At 34.9% G+C, this 25,059-nt stretch overlaps 2 pseudogenes; both read left to right on the forward strand.

Annotated features, from left to right (window-relative positions):
• Window positions 1-981: 981 nt before the first annotated feature.
• LOC119189065 lies at window positions 982-2,558 on the forward strand (annotated as a pseudogene).
• A 2,238-nt stretch (window positions 2,559-4,796) lies between these two features.
• Window positions 4,797-24,694, forward strand: LOC119188470 (annotated as a pseudogene).
• The last annotated feature ends 365 nt before the right edge of the window (window positions 24,695-25,059 follow it).

Here is a 25,059-nt window from a genome sequence, read left to right on the forward strand (position 1 = left end):
CAAAAGGACATTTTATTGTACTTAACATCAGAAAATGGTATTTTATTGTAACAAAGTTATTTTTCCTAATAAATAAAATTGAAACATGTTAGTGAACATGTTTGTATTCCTTACCTTGATTTCTAATAACAATCCCTGTGAGTTGGATCATGGATATATTTTTGCCTTTTTGTGTCTGCATCTGTACCTTTAGTAAATCCAAAGGATGTGTGATACATGCGGCTCCAGCTGATGCTAATCCACCGAAATACCATTTCGACACTTTGACTTCATTTGGTTTGGGCTGCGACATTTTAGCAATTCCGCCTGGTAAAAGTTAACACGTGTAATATTTTAATTCTTAAAGTCGTTATCGTTTTTTTATTATTAAGAAATGATATCTACGATAACCTACGTGGCTAATTCAATATAAAACAACCGACACGAATTCCGTGATGAAATTAATAAAATGGGATCGAGTAAAAACTTGGTTTCCTAAATATTTTCATTTAATTTTTTGTAGTATTTTTAAAAACACAGTCTTTGCCCAATCAAAGTCATCGAACTCATATTCGCGTCTTGCTTGTACAAGTCCGCACTTCGCAACTACTTTATTCACGTCTGACGTCTCAATCTTCAGTTCTCACACAAATACAATAACAGTTTATCATACATGCCACAAACACATTGATACACATACTTGTAGTGAGTAGTATACGAGTATAATATAAGACGTCATAAGTGTGTGCGAGTTTTACAGGCTACGAGAGCTGTGACATTGACAATGACATTTTATGACATTGGTAAATGCCGATTGGTGAAAACCACTGTGAATAGAGTGGTATTAGATGCTGAATGGTGAATAATTCTAAGATGCCATTGATGCTGTACTAAAGTCTAATATCATTAATTATTGTAAATTAGAAGAAGCCTATTACGCTACGTCTATAACATAGGTACTGCAGTGACATTATTAGCGTCATAAGGTTTTTTGTCAAACTTGATAAGATATTTTGTCAAATGTCAAATTGACATTCTTTAGCAAAAACATATTGTCTTTTTACCTTCGTATTTTTCTTTAAATCTATACAGACTAACGTTTCAATTTTGTACTTAGAAGTTTATCGTGTAGAATCTTCTTGTATGTATTGGTGCATATATTTGGTCAACAGTTATAAAGTTTCATAACCTAAAATAGCTGCTAAACGGTGAAATCACGTTCGATGTTTATGTGATAAACTAAATTTAATTTGGTATATTGAAAATTTATGATTTTATAAAAACTTTAATAAAGAGTAATTTCATTAAAAATACCAAATAATAAAAAGGTACGTACCTGCTTAAATCGGCAATAACTAATTAACGTTTATTCTCACTGTTAAAACAAACAAACGAATTTGGATGAGCGGCGAGTCCAATGCGTTTATACCACTGAATAATGTACTTATTACACAAAAACTATGTATAGTTACATAACACGTTAGTTGGGAAATTTAATTACCGGTAACCTAACGAGCGACGGGTAAGGTCGCGCGCGAGCGAGTTTGTCTTTCATCTGCGCGCTCTGCGGATGTTTTGAGATCGTTTTGCACCGATTCTGTACCACTTATCGCCCCTCTGTACGTGGAGACAAGAAACCAATCTCATCACATATTACAGATTGATTGTATATGTAAATATAATATTTTTCAATAATATTAGTTATTTTCTATTTTTTTTATGAGTATTGTTTTTGTTTTTCAGGATGTCGTCAGATATCATAGCCTGTCTCCAATTGGATAAAGAATTATCTAATAGAGTGATTGTTGCTAAGGAGATAAATGGCTGTGATAGCTCATTCATTGTTAGTTGTGTACTAAACCACTGTGTCAAAAATAAACATCCAGTGTTCATATTGTCAACACATCACTCTTTGCAGCATTACCAAAATATCAGTCTAAAATGAATTATAATTTACAAAGACATATGGACTCGGGAATTATAGGTTTCTTTTAATATAGGGGAAGATGCTGTTGAAAAGTTATTAAGAAATAAAAATAATTCATTACAAGAATTGATATTCATAATCAAAGAAAATATATGTAAATTACAATGTGAAACAAATAATTCTGTTAATATTATCCTGGATGGAGTCTCACATCTCTTTGATCTGGGTTATGATTTAAGGGAAGTTAATCAGTTTTTAAGAAATATCATTGTTCTAACATATGAGACAAATGCATTTATATTATGTCTTTGTAATTCTGCAGAAGATGATGATGCTACACAAACAATATCCAACCTATTATCTCATAAAGCTGATACAGTATTGGAAGTTGAAAACTTGCCATCAGGCTTAAGTGCAGATGTGTCTGGGCATTTGACAATAAAACATCCAGGTCAAAAATGGCAAAATGACCATATGAATACATTAAATTTCAAACCGTCTAAATACCTCTTCAAATTATTTGATAGAGGTGTTAAATTGTTAGCACCTGGTACTGTTTAATGTATTTTTGTTGATTTGAATTTTTTTCCCTAATGTTGTCTTGTTACAATGTATGTATGTATATACGTATTTTAGAATGTATTAATGAATAAATAACATTAAAAGATTATTGATTTTTATTTAATAGAAAAAGCAATAATAATGTCATAAAACGATTATGACAATGTAATTCCTTCACATTATTATTATTAGGTACATTTTACAGTTCATATGTCTTATAGTTAACTTTTTTTTAATTTAATGTAACAATTGTTTCCATTAAATTAATAATTCACTGCAATAAATTCAAATTGGAAACTTAAAATTATTCTAGAAGGAGCCATTAAAGTGGAATGTAAAAGACAACATAATGGTATAACCACATTCATTAAGTATATAAGTAACTAGCTTTTGCCCGCGGCTCCACCCGCGTTATAAAGTTTTTCAGGCTAAAGTTTTCCGTTATAAAAGTAGTAGTTTCCCGGGGAGCCTATGTTCTTCCCAGGGTCTCAAACTGTCTCCATACCAAATTTCATCTCAATACGTAGGGTAGTTTTTGAGTTTAACACGTTTAGGCAGACGGATGCAGCGGGGGACTTTTGTTTTATAATGTATTTTTAGAACTTTTAAGAGGAACAATCCCGTCATACATCATTGTTGCATAACTTTAACCGTTTACGCAGCGCACGCAACGGACGCTCTCAAAACTAATAAATTGTCCCAGTTTTTGCAACATGTTTCATTACTGCTCCGCTCCTATTGGTCATAGCGTGATGATATATAACTAAGAGCACTCCACAAACAAAGGGCTATCCAACGCAAAAATATTTTTTTCAATTTGGACCGGTAGTTCCTGAGATTAGCCATTTCTGCTCCGCTCCTATTGGGTATAGCGTGATGATATATAGCCTATAGCACTCCACGAACAAAGGGCTATTCAACGCAAAAAGAATTTTTCAGTTTGGACCGGTATTTCCTGAGATTAGCTTTTACTGCTCCGCTCCTATTCGGTATAGTGTGATGATATATAGCCTATAGCACTCCACGAATAAAGGGCTATCCAACGCAAAAAGAATTTTTCAGTTTGGACCGGTATTTCCTGAGATTGGCCATTACTGCTCCGCTCCTATTGGGTATAGCGTGATGATATATAGCCTATAGCACTCCACGAACAAAGGGCTATCCAACGCAAAAATATTTTTTCAGTTTGGACCGGTAGTTCCTGAGATTAGCGCGTTCAAACAAACAAACAAACAAACTCTTCAGCTTTATATAAGAGTATATATAGATTCCTCTCATTCACAAGACGCATGTGTATTATTTTGACAATCATGTTAAAAGTTTTTTTACTAACATTATTACTTTGTGGCGCCTCTGGCGGATTCAATCAACAAATTTTGACGGGAGGCTCGAAAGGGGCATGGGTTCGGAAATAAAATCACGAAATATTACAAGGGGGGGGGGGGGGGGTTGCTGTAATGAGATATCACGTGTATTTATTTTTCGTTGATCGTACGATTTCCCCGAGCTTCGCGACAACCTAAAACAACTTATAACATGTTAATATCTGGTTGGCAGTGTAAAGCATAAATAAAATACACAAATATGCCATGACGCACCCCCAACTCCTTCCCTTACCCGCCAGCTACTGTTGGTACTGGTAAATGTGACAAAATATGGAAGGTCTGAGATTCAATTTTCAAATGCATTTATTTTACTAATTTTGCCACCTTCCTAAAAGTATCGCCTGAACTACTAGATCGACATTTTCCTTGGGATTCAGTTTACTTAAGGGTCGTCCATTAATCACGTGATGTTTTTTAGCGACTTTTTAACCTCCTCCTACCCCTGGTGATATATGGTAAGGTTTTAGACTACCCCTCCCCTCCCTACCCTACCTACTGTGTATTTTTTTTTGGTACGAAGTATATTGATATTTTTAGAATAGTCTACAGGTATAAGTAATCTGATTAAATTTTGGAAAATTAAGCATCGACATAAAAATGTGGAATGTATCCGTCTCATGATCGGAATGATTATGCCGGCCAAAATTATACCTACCTTTACTCCGGGAAAGGTTCTAGTGTCTTAAATATGTGTACCTAAGTACTTAATTAATAAAAAATAAAATCTTTACATGGGTCTTTATAACAATTGTTTAGATAGGCAATTCTATTTGAGTAGGTACCTTCCTACTTATCTACAAAAATCAAGAACACAGGCCTGGTTAATCTGGATAGTGCAGTTGCGAATTTTAGTTTTAGAATTAAATTTCTTTACAATTTTATTTAAATTAAATTGTTTCTACTATAGGTACTTCTGTGGACTATAAAGATAGATTCATGTTCTTTATCGGTTTGCGTTCCATAGTCTGGCAATGCAGTTACACTTTATATCTTTAAATCTATGATGATATATATTTATATGCGAAGTTAATAAACAGCTTTAAGCTAAACTATTGTCATCTAGGTTTAAGTACCTTAGAGTTAAGTATCTATTTGATAGGTTTTACGATAGTGAACAGGCTTTGCGGTGACGCCTGAAAACTATTTGTGGTGATTAGCTGTTGCCCAGCGACCACCCAAAGCAAGGGCTGTATTTACGCCGTTGCCTTTCCACGTGAACTCATTAGGACGTGAACGGAGTACACCAGCACACGTATTATTAAAAACACATTAATCGCATTTCCTTCGTCGTTCCTGTGGTACAAAGTAAAGTTTGTTTTTGAAATATTTATATGGAAATTGAGTGATCGATTACTTTCCTATTTTGGTGTGTTCATTCATAGTTTTCAGCAGGTGCATTACTTCTTGTCAGTATTGTAGTCGAGGTTGGACTAAGCAAAGTGATGCCATGACTCAAAGCAGTGTAGTTCCACCTGATAAGCATCATGCAGGCGTGCCTACTGTTACAGAGGAAAAGTTAATGGTAATAACTTTTCAATTTACATTTGAGATAAATATTGTTTTAGAATTTGTTTACAACGAACTATAGTTAATTATAGTACCATTCAAATACAATAGCGTTGTAAAGTACACTGAAAACGATTTATGAATCTTAAAATATTACTTTTGTCCGTCAGTGTAGAAAAGTAATAAAAATAGATGTTTATGGCAGGTGGCGGTGCGAGTGCGTCCGCTCCGAACAGATGAAGGGCCTCGCATCATCCATGTGGTCAGCGACAAGGTTGCATAATATTTCTATATTCATTAACAGACACTCGCCATGTGGTAGTTCACGAAATTATTTGTAAATAAATTATGCACGACAAGAAATGACCGCGACATTGAAATGTATATTTTTGGCAACTACTCAAGTCAACAGTACCTATCTAATCGTACGTAGATATACGTCAGGAGACATCTCCCACTTCGTTATGTAATATTGAATATACATTACGTATTATTTGCGTAGTTTATTAGACGAGTCTCTACATGTAATCACTCATTTAAATATAAATATTTATGATTGCCAACAGATAAAAATTACATACAAACGACGTAGGTTCTAAATTAAAATTAATTTTACTTGACTATGGCGAAGCAAGGAAGAGTATATGCTAATTTATACAATTATGATTTAACTAATAGAAAAATAAATTATAAATTGATACTAAAAACAAAAAAATCTGTGAAAAGCAAGCCGGCAAGCCTAGTGCAGATTTCTATAGGTAGGTAGCTTCCGTAGGGGGCTTGGCTCTCGTTGATATTGATATTTATAAATTGATATTTGGGGTTCGTCTTTTTACTGTGCTTATACTTTTTATATACTTTTTACTATGTTTCAGTGGCTAGGGAGCGCCTGTCTGTTAGATACGTGTACTTTTTGTTAAAGTGCCCCTTTTTTGTTACTGACAACTGCTTTGGCGGGAAATTTTGCGGCTAAAATTCTCGCTACGCCACCAATCTAAATATTGCAATAATAATTTATAAATAGAATGTGTTTGGTAGTATAACAAATTAATAATTTATCTATTCTAACTAAAATGACTGATAAAGAAATTGAGTAACTTACTAGAAATAATAAACTATTTTTAAGTGCGACAACCCTATGAGTGTTTAGATAGCGAGATCTGTAACCGACTATGATGTCGAGGGTTCGATTTTTGCGGACAATTGTGTGGATACCTATGTACACGGATATTTGTATGTTATATTGTATTATTAAGAAAGAATACAAAGGGTCTATTTCACAATTATTGAGTAAATGCTATTCGATATATTATAAATGTATAAATATAAACAGAACAAAAATAAAAAAGTCACATTCTAAAGTCTAATCCATACTTCCATCAAATAAATGGTAATAAATTGAGAACTATCTAAATTATCAAATTTTATTTACTTGAAACTTGTGAAACATGCCCTAATTATTATAGGCCGCAAATGTTCAAAGTTCCTAACTTTGATTAAATAAAAAAACTTGAACATAGTGTATGTATGACACTATATACCAATAATATATCGCGATACTTTATTTATTTATGAATATAGATGCTAGTTTTGGAGGAAGAAGCAGACAACAAGCGCGATGTTCTTCGCCAGAGACGTATCAATGACAAGAACTATATTTACGATCGCGTGTTCGGTGAAGAAAGCACACAAGTGAGTAACAAAATAAGTACTTATACATTAAACTAGGCGTTTCTCGCGGCTACGCCCGAGTGATAAGTCTTTGTCGCAACAAAAACACTAAATCACTCTAAAATAATAAAATAAATAAAATAAAATACTTTATTTATCACGTAGGCGAACAAAGTTGCACTTATGATACGTCAAAACAAAGAATAAGAATAATTATTATTTCTAAACAACTATTAAAATCACTTATATAACTATGGAGATTTTAAATTAGGGATAAAGTTTATACAAAAGACTAGGTACAAACCGAAGTAACCAGCTCGGGCTGGCAAGTAGGGGAAATAGAAGGGTAACGCGTCGCGATCCTCACCGGTGAGGACATGAGCCCTAGCCTAGCTAACCTACCAGCCTTTCACTAGCTACCTAAGTGATGACTACCAGAAGAAGAAAGGCAGAAAGAAACTCCGGGCTTTATTTTTGTCATCAATTGTTCAGTACTTCTTTTGTATTTTTTTCCAAGTCTTTCTTGTACATAGTCATAATAGTTATATAAGCTAATGCACGCACATCACCGTTAACATGGGATAAGATGAAATCCAAGCGATTCATTACGCCACCTACATCATCTATTTGAAAAAGCAGTTTCAAAAGTTTTATTATTTCCTAGAGAAGCGAATTCCCACATTAAAAATAGCCTATTGGGTAATTTGGGAATTGGTCTATGCGTGGTATAGACCAATTCTCAAATTTGAGTTTACTCAATTAAACATCCAAACATTTTCACAAACTTTCGCATTAAAAATATAAGTAAATTATCGAATTTATAAGTTTATTCGCACCTGGACAATTTCAAAAAAATTTTGGCAACCTACTACAATACCAAAAGTTTACAATTTACGTACAGAACACATCGTTGTTTAAGAAATCTTGACAATTTATTAGTTTTTATTTATAGTAGGCCTAACCCAGACTTGTAGGTATGTAAGGTATAATATCTCTCCGTCACATAGTTTTTATTAAGTATAATAAATAAGAGTATTTAATTATTCCGATGATTTGCAGCGGGTGTCGCCTGCAACCATTATTTTCTTGTCATAATGTTACAAATAAAATCAAATAAATTTAAGAATGACCGCGAGTTTCTTGACACGCGATGGTTTCGAAATAATTTTTTATTTGGAATCTATCACATTAATAAGAAAATGCTTATAATCCAGGATTAGTGCGCCTGGTTGCGAATAAAACGAAGAAGAGTAAACATATTTTGTGACAGATAAATAGAAATATATTTATAGTTAATACATACTTTTGGCTGGCACTCTCCTTTAAATTTTTACTAGGGATTGCTCGCCTTTTCACCCGCTTGCAAAACCTATCCCGCTACAAACGTCACTAAAACACTGTATAGTGCCAGCGCCGTCTAAATTTTATTTCCTATGGGAGTAAACTATCGGAATAAAACTATCATAAATGCTAACATATATCATAAGTGTTAATTCAGGATGTGGTCTACAATGCTCAACCGCATTATCAATTAATAGAAACTAAAGTGGATTGAAACATATCTACATTTTAACTATGTCTTAATAAAAGATCTTCATAAAAGTTAAAACTTACATTCTATTACATTCGAATATACGAGGATCTTTTGTAACTAGAGTTGTTACTGACAGAACAACTCTACAGCTCTCCCAAACTCTAGGAGATACTATGGGACGCCGTACCTGCTAGCGTCTGTGCAAATAATATGTTGCCTTCCGATCTGGTGTCTCTTTATAGATTTTTTTGCTTTTGGGGTGCGCTTCGGTTTGCGAATATTTTAATTTTGTGGGTTTTGTACGCGGTTCGAAGCCGCGACACTACATGTGTAGCTGTCTGCTCATTGCATCAGAGAAAGGTAGATACGAGAATATGTAGTACATGGTCGTTCCTATAACCTACGTCAAAATTATAATACTGCAGATTTTATTCATCGTGTTACATTATCTAAAGATAGATGCCCGTAACTTTTTAATATCATGACGAAAGAATATATTTGCGTAATTATCATTTAGGAGGAAGTGTACGATACAGTATGCGCTCCGCTTGTGGGAGACACATTGAAAGGGTTTGCGGGAGCCGTGTTCGCGTACGGCGCTACCGGCGCTGGCAAGACACATACTATGACCGGCCTCATGACCCGAGCTCTTAACCATCTCTTCACCAGCATTGCTGAAAGCGAGGGACCTAGCGCCTATGAGGTAAGTAAATTATCTTATGTTGTCTAGTAAGCTTTGGGTTTGAAGTTTAAATGTGTCTTTAAAACAACTGAAGCGATTCTGAAAATTAAATTTCAAGTAAATTCACTATCCCTCAGAGCTATAACTACCTTTTTTAAACCGGGAATGATTTTTTCCGGTAACTGAATGTGCAAGCAAAAGGTAGTTTGACTATAAATTTATATAATTAATTATATGTTAAAACGAAATATAAATTAACACGTAGTACGTCAAGATGATATCGAATTTTATACATTTTATTTTATTTTAATTATAATTGGGATATTTACAGCCAGTGCAATGTTCACAGTAATACTGAAATACGGTATATATAGTAGATAAGAGGTATAATAAATCTAGTAGGTAAAACATATTGCTTATTTAATCATTCCCTGATCTTAAAAGGAATGACAAATATCTAATGATGTATATCTGACTGTTTAAGTAGGCCATATTATGCAATCACTTTTTAAATTGTAGGTTATCTACTTTGTAACTAAATTTAAAATTTGAAATAACCCTGAGTAAGTAGATCGCTTTGTTTGTAGGTTACTTACGTTTTGTAATAATATATCTAGTAAGTATAAAAGCATACATTTTGGCAAAAAATATATAATAGAACCTATATTATACTAAACTGAATAGGCACTTCCAGCAAGGCTAAAACTACTGAAATATTTTGTTCCTTTATGGAAAGACGCAAGGCCTTCTGGCGGCCTCTCTTTTGTAGCTTCCAATACACAAAGCTTTATTTCGAAGACGTGTAAGGGGAAGTTCATTTATCAAAACAGAAAAAAGGTCATTAGAGACTAAATTCAAACTCTATCAATATAAACAACATACTGACGTGAAATTATGATTCTAGCTTAATACAGCAGGTACTTACTGTAAGTACAAGGGGATGACTTCATAGACATAGGTACCGATGACATGGTTTTACACTGAGTTCCTAGTGGTGCCTTAAGTAGTTAGATATAAGTCAATAGATAAGTCTATAGATATTACGCCTCATATTATAGGTAAGTAGATAAGCAGTTCAATCATTTTCCAAAACTGCCATTATTCTTTGGCGTGACGCTATATTATGGTATTATTGATCTATGACTCCTTCATGGGTTTACAAATGGTTTTGTTCACAGAAAAGTGGGTAGGTATTTAGTATAAATAAAGTAATTATCATTTTACCATCATAATTTACTTAAATATTATAATGAAAAAAACAACATCGTATTACGTGTCGGATTGTTTTAAAAGCGTGATATTCTAGGCCTTGTTACAGTTTACCTCGAAATAACAAGTTGCATGGTTAGTTATTTGTATATGTTTGTGTTAATAATAAAGTCACCTTTAATTCAAAGGCCTATAATGCTGCGTGACTTTAAATGTAGCATTGGAGTGTTGACCACTGTAATGTATTTTGCCTGAAACAATTTACGTAACTGTTTAATGCTTTAGTATTTTACTACCAGGATCACGCAGCATAATGTAAAAAAATCTATGATTCTCTCCTTTGGGTTGTTTAGATATTAGATGAATGCATTAAAACAAATATGGCAGTATTTATTACCATTTAAGTAAGTAATCTGATTACAATATAGATTTTTGCTTTTTATTATAATGGTGCTTTATCAGTCGCTGGTTTTTTCTGTAATATTTGTTATTATGGTTAACATGACGACACAATCTATTCTCTATTTTCTATCTATTATCTATACTTATAATAAATCTGTAGAGAGGTCAATTCTGTACATGAAATATATTTCCAAAATAACTATCAGGGGGTGATTAGGGATCGATACTGATGCCAAAAATGCAATTAGTAAAATTTTTGTCTGTCTGTCTGTCTGTCTGTATAACCGTTATAGAAACAAAAACTACTCGACGGATTTTAACGAAACTTGGTATAATTATTTGTCATACTCCTGTGCTGGTTATAGTATACTTTTCATCACGCTACAATTCATAGGAGCAGAGCAGTGAAGGGAAATGTTGGGAAAACGGGAGAAGTTACTCCATTTTTTAAGCTTCCGTCGCGTGTGCAACCTTAATGGTTAAAGTTACACAGAAATCCTGTATGACGGAAATGTTCTCCTTAAAATTATGTAAAAAATATCCCACGACAGCATATGTCTATCTTTTATGGTTGACTCACAATAACACGTGTAACTCCCGATAGTTTAGCAGTTCGAAGCTTTCTCATTATATTTGTCTACTCTTACGTTTATAACACTCTCAGTCATCCCTAACTAAAAAAGTTAACATTATTAAATATTCCATAAAAAAGAATCATAGAAATCGGTATAGAAACACCAAAGTTATACATGAAATCTATACTATTATATAAAGCTGAAGAGTTTGTTTGTTTGTTTGTTTGAACGCGCTAATCTCAGGAACTACCGGGTCAATCTGAAAAAATCTTTTTGTGTTGGATAGCCCTTTGTTCGTAGAGTGCTATAGGCTATATATCATCACGCTATACCCAATAGGAGCAGAGCAGTAATGGCTAAACTCAGGAACTACCGGGTCAATCTGAAAAAATCTTTTTGTGTTAGATAGCCCTTTGTTCGTGGAGTGCTATAGGCTATATATCATCACGCTATACCCAATAGGAGCAGAGCAGTAATGGCTAATCTCAGGAACAACCGGGTCAATCTGAAAAATTCTTTTTGTGTTGGATAGCCCTTTATTCGTTGAGTGCTATAGATTATATATTATCACGCTATACCCAATAGGAGCGGAGCAGTAATAGCTAATCTCAGGAATTACCGGTTCAAACTAAAAAAATATTTTTGTGTTGGATAGCCCTTTGTTCGTGGAGTCCTGTAGACTATATATCATCACGCTATGACCAATAGGAGCGGAGCAGTAATGAAACATGTTACAAAAACGGGGAAAATTTATTAGTTATGAGAACTTCCGTTGCGTTCGCTACGTAAACGGTCAAAGTTATACAACAATGATGAATGAGTATGACGGGATTGTTCGTCTTAAAAAGTTCTATAATAATATATTATAAAAACAAAATCCCCCGCTGCATCTGGCTGCCTGAACGTGTTAAACTCAAAAACTACCCGACGTATTCAGATGAAATTTGGTATGGAGACAGTTTGAGACCCAGGGAAGAATATAGGCTCCCGGGAAAATATAAGCGTGACTTTTACAACGGTAAACTTGAGCCCGAAAAACTTTATAACGCGGGCGGAGCCGCGAGCAAAAGCTAGTTTTGGAAATATATTTCATGTACAGAATTGACCTCTCTACAGATTTATTATAAGTATAGATAGAAGAAGATTTTACGAATAACCTTAAATATAGTTTCATGTTATTAATTATTTTACTTCTTCGGAATTAATCTCTCCAGTAATTTTTTGTTTAAATAAATTTATTAAATTAGTTTTTCTAACAAAAATTAACCTTTTTTATGCTCTACTTTCTAGTATAAGATATACTAGAAAGTAGGACAAAATATAGAATTAAAAAAAATATTAATACATATTTTTTTCTTATTTTACACAAGTAATTAACCTTAACACAAAAATGATTGGTGGTAGGAATAAAATATATAGCGTGGTTAAATTTTCAAATTGACCTACTAATTGTGTTTTTAATACTGCCGTGTGGATCTGATTAAGCTTAAGGATAAGGCAATTAAATAGGTACTTGCTAAGTTTTTAAATTTATGAACATATATTATGCAACTTATGTAGGTTAGTAAAAACCTTGACCGGACTAGCGTAATAAACTGCTTTCTTATGCAAATATATGTAGGTTTATCGGATTCTGCACGAAATCTGGATTTTCGCGGACTAACTGGCCGTGTGCTTATTTATTCATTGCCAAAGGGTATTTATTGTATTAAATGCTTGCAGGTAAAGTTAAATGTGAAATATACACGAACGCGTTTATTCTGATGCTAATAAATAATGTTAAAGTGAGCTGGACTCTATGAATAAGAAGTCTATAATGCCTATATAGTCTTAACTTTTCAGGCTTGACCAAGTGTTTTTATGTTTGTGCAGTCAGTGTTCACAAATAAAACTCGCTTGTTCGGTTTTCAATATTGCTGGAATTTACTGCGATAGATATACTTAGTACAATCTATTTCCATGGTTTAAATAATATGCTATTAAATTCTATTGAATGTTGGGTTCACGGAAGTAATTATAAAACTTCATAACACTGAAAACTAGCCGTTGGACGTACTTTTAACCAAGTAATCATTATAAACAGTATTAAATACCTATAAAGTTAAAACAGTAACAGTAATTACAGAGATAAACCGTCACGACCTCGGTCTAGTGGTATGTGTGTACACACATAGGTACTGTGCTCTAGATTATCACTCGCCCTTATCACTAAATCAATAGAGCTCTTATAGCGTATAAAAAATTCCGTGGTAATGACAATGTTCATCAAGTATACATTTATGGTTTCAAAAAAGGTTATGGGGCTTCCCACCCCGTACAAGGTCATTGCCGGCGTCGATAGGGTGGCGTGTTGACTTGCCTCTGACTTGTAACATCTAGTTATATAGTACATACTTATGGATTATAACTATGTAAATTAATGTGTTAATAACCTCAAAATATATGAAATGTCGCAGAAGGTTTGGCAATTAACGTTTTACAGGTACAATATTATTTGGTACTAATCATATAATACCAGTAATTTGCTTGATTAAATAATGTTAGTTGGAGGGAAATTCTTGGAGGGAATACTATAATATGTGACAGTTTATGTAGGCTTTTTGATATTGGATATTAGATAACGCGTTTACCGGTAAAATATGATATTGAATAAATGATGACGCAAATATCATATGTCTTGAATTAGATAATAAATTAGTTATTTCTATACCTACCCGTCATGCTCTCCTATGTGCCAATCTTCTACAAGAGATAACCTTATATGTTATAATCTATATATATAAAAATGAATTGCTGTTCGTTAGTCTCGCTAAAACTCGAGAACGGCTGAATGGATTTATCTTATCTTGGTCTTGAATTATTCGTGGAGGTCTAGGGAAGGTTTAAAAGGTGAGAAAAATTCGAATAATTGCCGGGAAAATCCTCAAAACAGCATTTTTCTATTTCCCATACAAACGTTTTCTAACTAATACGTAGAGTCAATTTGAGCTTTATTGCTATTGTATAAAGTTCACTGTTGTCTAAGCAATGTAGGTGTGTTCCTAACATCAAAGCAGTGTGCGTTGGAGCACAGAATATAATAATGTAATGTCGCGTTCTGAAACTCAACAAAAGTGATATCGCGGACCCGACTAAATTGAACAGTCACAAAATTTAATATATCATTAGTTATTTGGTTGGCTTCACGATATTATTTCTTTTGTTTTACTTTAAAATGCATGTTTTCGTTATGGACAATTTTTGAGCTACTTTTGCATATCTATACTTATAATAAATCTGTAGAGAGGTCAATTCTGTACATGAAATATATTTCCAAAATAACTGGGGTGATTAGGGATCGATACTGATTTGCCAAAAATGCAATTAGTAACATTTTTGTCTGTCTGTCTGTATAACCGTTATAGAAACAAAAACTACTCGACGGATTTTAACTTAACTTGGTACAATTATTTTTCATACTCCTGAGCTGGTTATAGTATACTTTTCATCACGCTACAATTAATAGGAGCATAGCAGTGATGGAAAATGTTGGGAAAACGGGAGAAGTTACTCCATTTTTTAAGCTTCCGTAATTTCGTGTGCAACCTTAATGGTTAAAAGTTCCTTCGATTTCACCAGGATCCCATCATCAGACCCTGACCGGACAATCGGACCACCTGCATACCACCATAAATTAAAAAAACATCCCGACAAATTGAGCACCTTCTCCATTTTTGAAACCCGAAATCCACGCGGGCGAAGCTGCGGGCGGAAGCTAGTTAATAATATAAGTTTTAATATTGTAGGTAATGTAACATTGTATTTTCTACAGCTGCAACAGATCGGTTCTACCGACTCTACCTACCACTGTCCCACTGAAAACCAACGTTAATTGATAGTTTATTGTTGCTATTTTTCGCTACATGTGTTAAGTGAGATTTCCGGAGAATTTAATAGTCTTTTTCTTAAAGACAGGCAGATCATTCATGATTTTTGTTTTACGCTGTGTAAGGCGGTTAAGATCAGGTGACCCCCTGGGCCATTTGCCAGTCTACATAATATTATCATTATTATATATAAATATTATAATTATGTCATTCACTTTACTACTTCAATCTGACTATATAATAAGGCAACGGCACGGCGCGGCGCGGCGCGGCGTGGGAGTAAAACTACGGAAGCGATTTGTTTCCACCGCAAAATATTTGTGGTGTTTTAGATTTAGGGGGGGGGGGGGGGGAATGAGGCGGTTGGGTCATTGTCACATGCGCATTATGATACCGACCACGGGATTGTGTTTGTTGATATGCTAAATAAATAAAAATAATATAAAATAAAAATAAAGTTACTAAAATTATACTATAAATTGTTATAAAAAGATATCAAAGTCTATAAAGTAATTCGAAGTAGTACTTAACTAATCGAATAAAATTTTGAATAACTTTTCATTAACTACTTACTTATAGTGACTATAAAATTAAATAAGTACGTAAAATTGTAATTAGGTACCTACAATTCGAAAAAATATGGTTATAAAATATGGTTTCAGATATCAATGAAAGATTACCATAACATAACCCATTGCGGCGCAACGCAAAGCGTGAATAAGCGGAGCGGGTCGTTGCATAATCTATTTCACATCCGTTTTTGCCGGTTAGCCAGTCGAAATGCATAATGTACATACACTAAACATACTTACATAATAAATAACCATAGTGAATAGTGTGCAACATATTTACCAGAATGAAGGCGAACCGATATAATTAAGCACAATCATAGAAGTACGTATGTATTATAGGAGCATGAAAATACAAAATTCTCAGAAGACAATTCCAATCGGAAAACTCATTTTAAGTAAATTGTACCTAACCGTAAAGATAATTAGAAGAGGGGGTTCACCTTGAAAGCAGTCAAATATGTTGACGTCATAGCCACTATAGGTATCGGAGAATTCTTTTAAATATTTACATCGATTGTAACGAGACAAGCCTTTCTTTAACCTTTAGAATTAGACATGCTATCGGGTGTGAGAATAAGTGAATTGGTGTGGTATTCAACGAACTTTCAAATAAGTATTTATAGCTAAGTGCTGGCCAGTAGAAATTTTATACGCACAAGCTCACATAGTTACCTGATTACATCTGAATATTTCCGACACATTATAATGAATTTCTTTACAGTTAGGTACCCATGTTTTCAATTTTCAGTCGAGTTAATGATAAAATGATCCAGTCCAAAAACCGATGACAAGCGCGCTACGACTTTTAAAAAGTCAGTGTTTAATTATTTAGTTAAGTCTTCTTTACAGTTCTATATCCTTTAGACTTTATAAAATTGTTTCATATACTTAACGGTCGAAAAAAATTTTTGTATGACTTTATACTATCAGTGAGGTGATTGCTCGTTTGCTGTATTTTTAAAATAACAATAATTATAAAACCTACTACTACATAATATTTACTATGTCTTGATGCACGCGCAATGATCTTACGTAAGTATATATAACGAAAACAGATAAGGATAACAATAATACTAAGATAAGGATGCAGGTATTAAGGAACGATATCAAGGTATATACTGCGACAAATCTCTTGGTAAAAATAAATATCTAAAGTTATACTTAACTTAGTTGTCACGCAACTGTAATTTCGTATAAATTCGTGACTTCTTGAAACTTTGGAATTTGGCCTTATATGTGGCAATGTTAATCCATAGATAGTTGTGCTTTGGAGCCAATTTCCCCAGTAAATGAACCGCAGACGACTTTATTAAAATATTATCAAGTTTACTAGGAATATTAAAAAAATTGTACAACGCAATGAGCAAAAATTGTTACGAATTCAATTGAATAACTTAGACAATACTTTGAAAGATAATGAAAGTAACAGCATACCGAATAACACAGAGAAAATCAAGCACCTACGAGTTGTTTATCAATTTAAATATCAGAATTGATATGTCACGTTAGCATCTTCGGATACAAAAGTAAAGTTTTGTTGCTAAAAGCCAATACTAAATATGTGCCGTTTTTCTTTGAAACATAAATACATTTGTCTAAATGGACAGTTAACGAAACCCGAAACAACCGCTAGTTGCCCGTGGGCAGCGGATAGGATTGTTTCTCGCTAGTTCTGTTAATATTTTAATGACCTTAAAATATTTTAAAGCCTCGAAATTATTTTTCTTATATGGATAAGCTATCGGTTACAAGTTATATTAAGTAAAATACATATTAGATATACGCAAAGTTAGTCCGAATCACTCAACAATTATCATGCTGATTTATATGGCTAAATGTACCAATTTTTGATCACAACAGGACGCGATATCTAGACTTCAGAAGCAGAGATAGATATTTGTTTGATCTTTTTATTTATATTATTCTATCCCATACATTTATATTTATAATGGTGACATTGACGTTATGGTCATCATGTTTACCTGACGTGACTATGCACTAGAGTTGCTCTTGATTACGCTACTATTACTAAGTAAACATGAATTAACTATTTTATTTATGTAAATTCCGAAGGTGTTCATAGATGGTGTTCTAGTAAAAAATGGCTATCCAACAATAGTAAAAACACAAAAATGGCAATATTATTATTTCCGTAGATTGAATATAGACTTATATTTAAAGTCATTGCTAGTGTTAGTTAAAGGAAACGAGATGTAAAAAAGAAATCATTTTATCATTATAATTATTTTCTATGAGCACTAGGTACGATTAGTTAGACTTGATGGATATTTAATAATCGTGTTAGGTACAATTCAAATAGACGTGTAGTTACAATTCTAAAATCAATAAACATCGACGAAAATATTGATGTGCTCGCGTTAAGTTAACGATCAATCTTCTTTAATATGGTGTGAAAATTAAATGTTTACTTTAGTACTGTGTTTGCCTTAGTATTCCTTGAAACCAATTTCCTTCATTAAATGTAATCGTGTCTATATTTCGTAAAATATGATGTTTATATTTGTAAAATATTATCACATTGCAGTAATTTACTTTAGATATTAATGCTCTACGTATAGAGATAGTGAAATTCCACTCTGATTATTCAAAAATGTTTTAGTGCGGTGACGTTCCTAGACCATTATATTTCGTGATTCAAACTTCACAATATGATATGATATAAGACTCAGCGGGTTCGATCCCTGCAATGAGACAAAGCATAATTTTTGTGTGATTGCTCGTCATAGATGAGGGTGCCATACGCGTGTTAAAACTATTTAATTATGTGATTAGAAGATAGGTGTACAATGTACATACTTTATGAACTTCTTGCCATCAGAAACTTTCGTGTAAGTTCTTTCATAGGTGTTTAACACTTGTTTGTGTTATTAAAACGTTGCGACGTGTGAGCATTCGCCCAAAAAATATCAATGAAAATACGCGATACAAATTATTTCCTACAATTCTCGAATATACAATAAGCCTATTTAAGTTTCTGTAGTGATTAAAGATAAATTTTATTTTTTATAGGTGAAAATGTCATACATCGAGATATATAACGAAAACATCCGTGACTCTTGCTCAATCCGAGTGCAGGACCTTTGGAACTTCGAGATGAAGGGAGTAGGGGCGCCCGTGGTGGCAGGATTGAGTGAAGTGTGCGCTAAGAGTGCGGGCCACGTGGCCGAGTTGCTGGCCCGTGGAGACAGGGCACGCATCGCCGAACCGACGCAGGCCAATCAACATTCATCGAGAGGTCATGCGTTACTGAGGTAGTACTTAGCTTCCAATATAGTTATATGTATATATTATACTTACTTATACTTAGTATATGTAAGTTTAGGAACATACTACTTACATAGCAAATATTATAATAAGAACTTACTATATAAACCTTAATTTTAAAAACAACATAAAAATATATGAGCAAATCCCACGACTCTGCGTAAAGAACAACACAGTATTTTAGTGTATGTGAGAAAAAAGGCAAAAATACATAAATATGATAGTTCAATCTAAAAGCAATTGGAAAATAGTAGTTTCACATAATAAAATTATAAAATATTTTTTTAAATTCAGTTCAAAGTTTTGCCTTTTTTTATCTGTTGTACAAATATGCAAAACGAGTGCCGCCATAACATGACATCAACCAGTAAACTACCTGAAGTGTCAATGCGCGTTCACTATTTAAAATTTATCGAAATAGAAAATTTTTTCGGACAATAAATTTGGATCTCTTCTTGCAAGTTAAAACAAATTTTCCTCATGGTTATATCAGTTGGCAATTGAATCCACAATTTTTTTCGGCGTTTTCACACTAGTATTCTTACATTCAGGAACAACACACCAATGATAAGGACAGTAGCTTATTTGAATTGTAATAATTTGCTCTTTCTCTATGCACAGCGTTGTTACTTGATGTTGACTGTCGAGATGACGTCAGCAAAAAATGTAAAATTTAAATGTATTTTAATGGCACTTATTGATAGAATATTTTTTTTAAAAATTTCTAGTGGTATTTTATCACATTAATTTGAGACACTTTTCGGAAAAAGTGTGTGAAAAGTGTTAATACCCTATTCCACCTACAACTTTAAAATTAAAAATATATCTTTATAATTTTAAAATTACTAGGTACTAGGTATACTTACTAGGTACATATTTTATAGTCATGATGTGAGATAATAGTTAAAATAAAAATAAAATAATACCAAACCAATTATTTGGGAATTCTATTTCTATAAAGACATTTTAATTTCTATAAAGACAAAATAAAAATAAAGTCAAAATTTAAAACAAACGTTTAGTTAGTGTTTATCTTATCAAGAGCAAATATTTTTACCTCCTTAGGTGCTGTTAATGCAAAGGATTTCTTTGTCGTAAATGTATTAGGTATTCTCTTTATTTATAGCGTTACAGTTAGTAAGCAAGAGGGCGGATGTACGCAGCGGGGCCGATTGTTTCTAATTGACCTGGCGGGGTCGGAGCGGGCGGGTCTTCGCGCGCGAAGGTTAGAGGGCGCTCATATCAACCGCTCGCTCCTAGCGCTTGGCAACTGCATTATGGCACTTTCAGGTGGAGCAAGGTATGAAATTATAAAAGCACTCGGATTTTTTATTTATTTTAATAGTTGAATTTAAATTTTAAAAGATTAATCTATCATATATTTATATCTAAGTAATAAATGGTTATAACCCAGTTAATAGTCAAATGGGTCCCATAGAAATGCTAGACATACTTATTCAGTTTGTTTGTTTTTTTTTTGTCATGATCCTTTCACAATTAGCAGATTTTCTTTGAGACTCAGTTGTTCTCCTATCGGTGAGTGATGAACAATAGGTATGTTGTGTTATGTGTTGAGATACGTGAACTACCGCGACTCAAAGCTGACGCGTCTGCTGCGCGAGGTGCTGGGCGGGCGCTGCCGCACGGCGATGGTGGCGCACGTGGCGCCCGGCGCGGCGCACCGTGACACCACGCGCTCCACGCTGCACTACGCGCAACGGGCCTCTGTCATTACTAATAGGGTAAAGTACTTTCTTACTTATACGACCAACACTAGCTCGATTGCCAGTTGCTTCCTCTATTATACAGAAAAACTTGTTAGTATTTTACAGCAGAAAATTAAATCATCAACTTTACGTTGTGCGGATGCAAATGTTTGTTTGGATAAAGCTTTATGAAGGTAATGTCATTTCGAAATATAACGCGTGGCTTCTCGCATTTCTTAATAATTTTAGCTAATTAATACATGTTGTTTCGTCCAATAATATTAAATTGAATGTTGTATGTTTTCGCAGATTGAACGGGACGTAGTAGAGACACCCATGCAGCTGTCACAATATCGGTCGGTTATCAATGATTTGCGAGAAGAAATCGCAAGACTGAAACTGAAGATGAAAGATTCGAGGTAAACGGTATAAAAATTTGTCACATTATGCTATATCATACCATATTTTGAAGTTTATGTTACAAATTAACGAGTAGGTCACGAGAAGATCTTCGAGCAGTTGAAGATGAAATGGACGAGAAGCAACCCGAGAACGCAGAACATCTGAAAACGCTCCGAGAAGCTATAGTGTCGACCTTCAAGCAGCAGATGAGGCTACGACGTCGCTTGATGGAGCTAGACAGCCATCTTCTAGGACTCGCACTCGATGCTGAGAGACAACACGCTGCCATCTCACACTGGGAAGCGCGCTTCAACCGCCTCTATAAACCAATCAATTTGAGCGGGTCCAGACTTAGCACACAACAGAGTTACAGGTAAATTACAATTCCAAATTCTTTTTGAAACTGAATTTAAGATAATCCCGATGGGAAAATGCTAAAATAGAAGAGCGACTGAAAAGATATTGGGGCATTATTGGAATAGAATCCCTATTACAGCCCTAAACAAACGTATAGAAATTCTCTGAAACCACCTTGTTACAGTTTTGTAAACTTTGGATCGAGCTTATTTTTAATTAAAGAGCGGTCTCTGATATGCTACTGCGTGTAGGCGCAGGCAGACCGAGTAAAAAAAGCCCAAAAGACATGGTATTAAGTAAGTGAAATGTATAAAGGGGCGGTACTGGCAGCACGGGTAGCTCGCTCAGCGGAGGGGAACGCGCGGAGGCAGAGGTAGCGGTAGAGCAAGCGTGGGCCGAGCTGGCGGCCGTGGAGCGCGAGCAGGAGACGGTGCGGTGCGAGTGCGAGCGTGTCGAGCGGCATCTTGCACTAGGTAGCGCTCTGCGCGGCGCGCAGCTCGAACAGGTGCACACTACACTACCCATACCCTGGATGAGTATCAGCTTCGAGTTTGGAATTTGAGCTCATTGTGACGATAGGCTCGGGGGAGCCCTATGACTTATTATGCCATGGAATGAAATGTATATAGCGGGAAGTGGCACTAGTTGCGTCTTTTTTCGGGAATATTTAGGCAGAGTCTGCTCGACGCCTTACTGAACAAGATGAGCAAATCATGTGAGGTATAAATGAATACTCGATAAATCCACACGTAAAATAAACATTAGCATACTTATGTAATATTTAATGACGGTGCAGGAGTTACCAGCTCACATAAGTAGCGGTCCGGAGCGAGAGGTGTTGGCGCTGGTTTGCCGCGTGCACGAACTGGAGGCGGACAAGTTGGCGCTGTAGGGTGTGCGAGCGGCGCGTGCGCACGAGCTGCGCCGCCGCGACCTTGCGCTACAGCGCCGCGACGCGCAGCGGCGACTCTCCGACGAGATCATCACGCGACAGCGCAGGGCGCTCGACGGTCATTATTTCACATTGTGAATTTATTGCTCGAAACTATATACAGGAGCTCGTGGAAAAACGAAAAGATGCGAACTACGGTTTTTTTTTAATAAAGTACAATAATTGATAAAGCTTATATCAAAGGCCTGACTGCCTGCACATTTATTTTGTTCAATGTAAATATTAAATGTCATGATAATTAATAATGTATAGACTTTTGAAAATATGATATTTTCAGAATTGGGCGTTGGCATGCCGTCGGAGCTGGCGCAGTTGTATGAACTCTACCAACAAGAGATCCACGCGTCCACATATACAGAAAACAATGACATCTACACGCCGCCCTACCGGCTACCGCCTATTTCATCCAGGTAGCAATACCAAGATATGCAGTTATATGTTTTGTTGCTCGATGTGTTCTAGACATTGCTATAATATTTTTCACACCAATAACAGCGCAAACAATCATATCACTTTATAAAAGTATTAGTGAAAACCATCTTTCAATGGTGTGAAGAGACCTAACTAATTGTAACTCAATAGTTTCTAATATTAAAACAAAACAATCGAACTGTGTATACGGTGGTACTACGGAACGCTATTGTCGCCTTTCGTTCATCGTACGCCGCCTACAATCTTATTACTTAACTTTTTCAATCATTTTATCTTTTTACATTTTCTTATAATTTTAATTGCTTAATTTATATAAAGGGCAGATTAAGTGTGACATTACCGGTAGAGGCCATTTCATCTCTGTCTAATGGAGCAGCAAAAACCAATATCACCTTTCCCGACCGGATTCCCGGATTCGAACCTAGGACCTCATAACAGTTGTACCTCGTACGAAATATAAATACGCCACCGACGCAGTCCATAATAATACGTTGTGTTTGTTAGTATGTCTGAACTGACATGGTCGGAAAGTTCGAGCGGTTCGGGTCGCGGGTCTAGCTCCGGCTCGGGCGGGACTTTGACGCTGGACCAACATCTACCGCGACTCGCGCCTCTACCGCGCCCGCGCACCAGGTATAGGTACGTACATATTATATATTTTATACAGTGATAGCATACTTCTGTTACGCGGCAGAAATAATGCCATGCTACCTACTCAGACGAACACACGTGGCAGAACTGCCACTTGACCTTGCATGTAAACCTCAGACCTTAATATAATAATAAAATAATAATATCAGCCCTGTATTATATACTTGCCCACTGCTGAGCACGGGCCTCCTCTACTACTGAGAGGGATTAGGCCTTAGTCCATCACGCTAGCCTAGTGCGGGTTGGTAGACTTCACACACCCACGATATTCCTATACAGAATTTCTCAGATGTGCAGGTTTCCTCACGATGTTTTCCTTCACCGTTAAAGTGGACGATAAATTCACAAAGAATACACACATGATTTTTAGACTAGTCTGGGGTGTGTGCCTTTGGGATTTGATCCTTCGGACATTCGTCTCTGTAGTCCGTTCCACACCCAACTAGGCTATCGTCGCATCATTTAATACTTAATTCTAAAATGTAGTAGATATTCAAGTTGGAGGGATTAACCTCCTGTTGTTTTTACATTTGGCCTTAATGAATCAATAACTTTTTTCCTATAAGTATGTAAAATGGGTGATTGTATCGCATTAGACAAATGACTTTTACAAGGCTCGTAACGCATCAATAGACCTATCAAGGTTTTGTAGAGTAAGCGATTGTTTACAATCTTATGTGCAATCGTCTCGACAGTTTCTTTTAGTGTAAAAGATTGTTTTCACAATATAATTATCGTAAAGTTGAAAAAATGTGAATATATTTCAGTCTTAGGTACCGTTTTACGTATACGAATGAACGACTTATTGCTTTCGATAATGAATTATTTGATAGATTTTCTCGCGGTTCAGAATCCGGCTTTAGAGTCTAAACTTTATCCGTATCTACTAATAAAGATAAATATATTATGAACAGATTTTTTCTCCAAGTACCTTATTTGTTGTAGCCAAGCCAGTGCTACACTGAAGAGATATGCGAGCGATGACAGTTTGGTGATGGCGGCACCGCGTCGAGGCGGAGACGCCACTACTTGAACGCAAATAGAATGCAGTTCGGATACAAAATATATTTCCACACTTGGTCCTGCATCCCCGCAGGTTAGTATTTGCGTGATTAGAATTCCGGGACGAATAGACAGTCTTTAATAGTCATAATAGGTCTGTTTCATTCGTTTGATTTTGTACATCAAATATTAAGTAACAGAAAACACATCCGAGAAGAATTTGTAAGACCAGCATTAAAATTGATTCAAAAGTGAGACAGTAATTCCTATTTCGAATATTGCAATGGACGGAAATAGACTCAGAATTCGGTAATCTTGATATTTTTTTCTTGGCCGCATTTTTATATCCGTTGACGTCACACACTATTTACCCTTACACAGTTACCCTTTCCATATTATTTGA

Source organism: Manduca sexta, chromosome 12 (genome assembly GCF_014839805.1).
Source record: "Manduca sexta isolate Smith_Timp_Sample1 chromosome 12, JHU_Msex_v1.0, whole genome shotgun sequence".
Lineage (NCBI taxonomy): Eukaryota > Metazoa > Arthropoda > Insecta > Lepidoptera > Sphingidae > Manduca > Manduca sexta.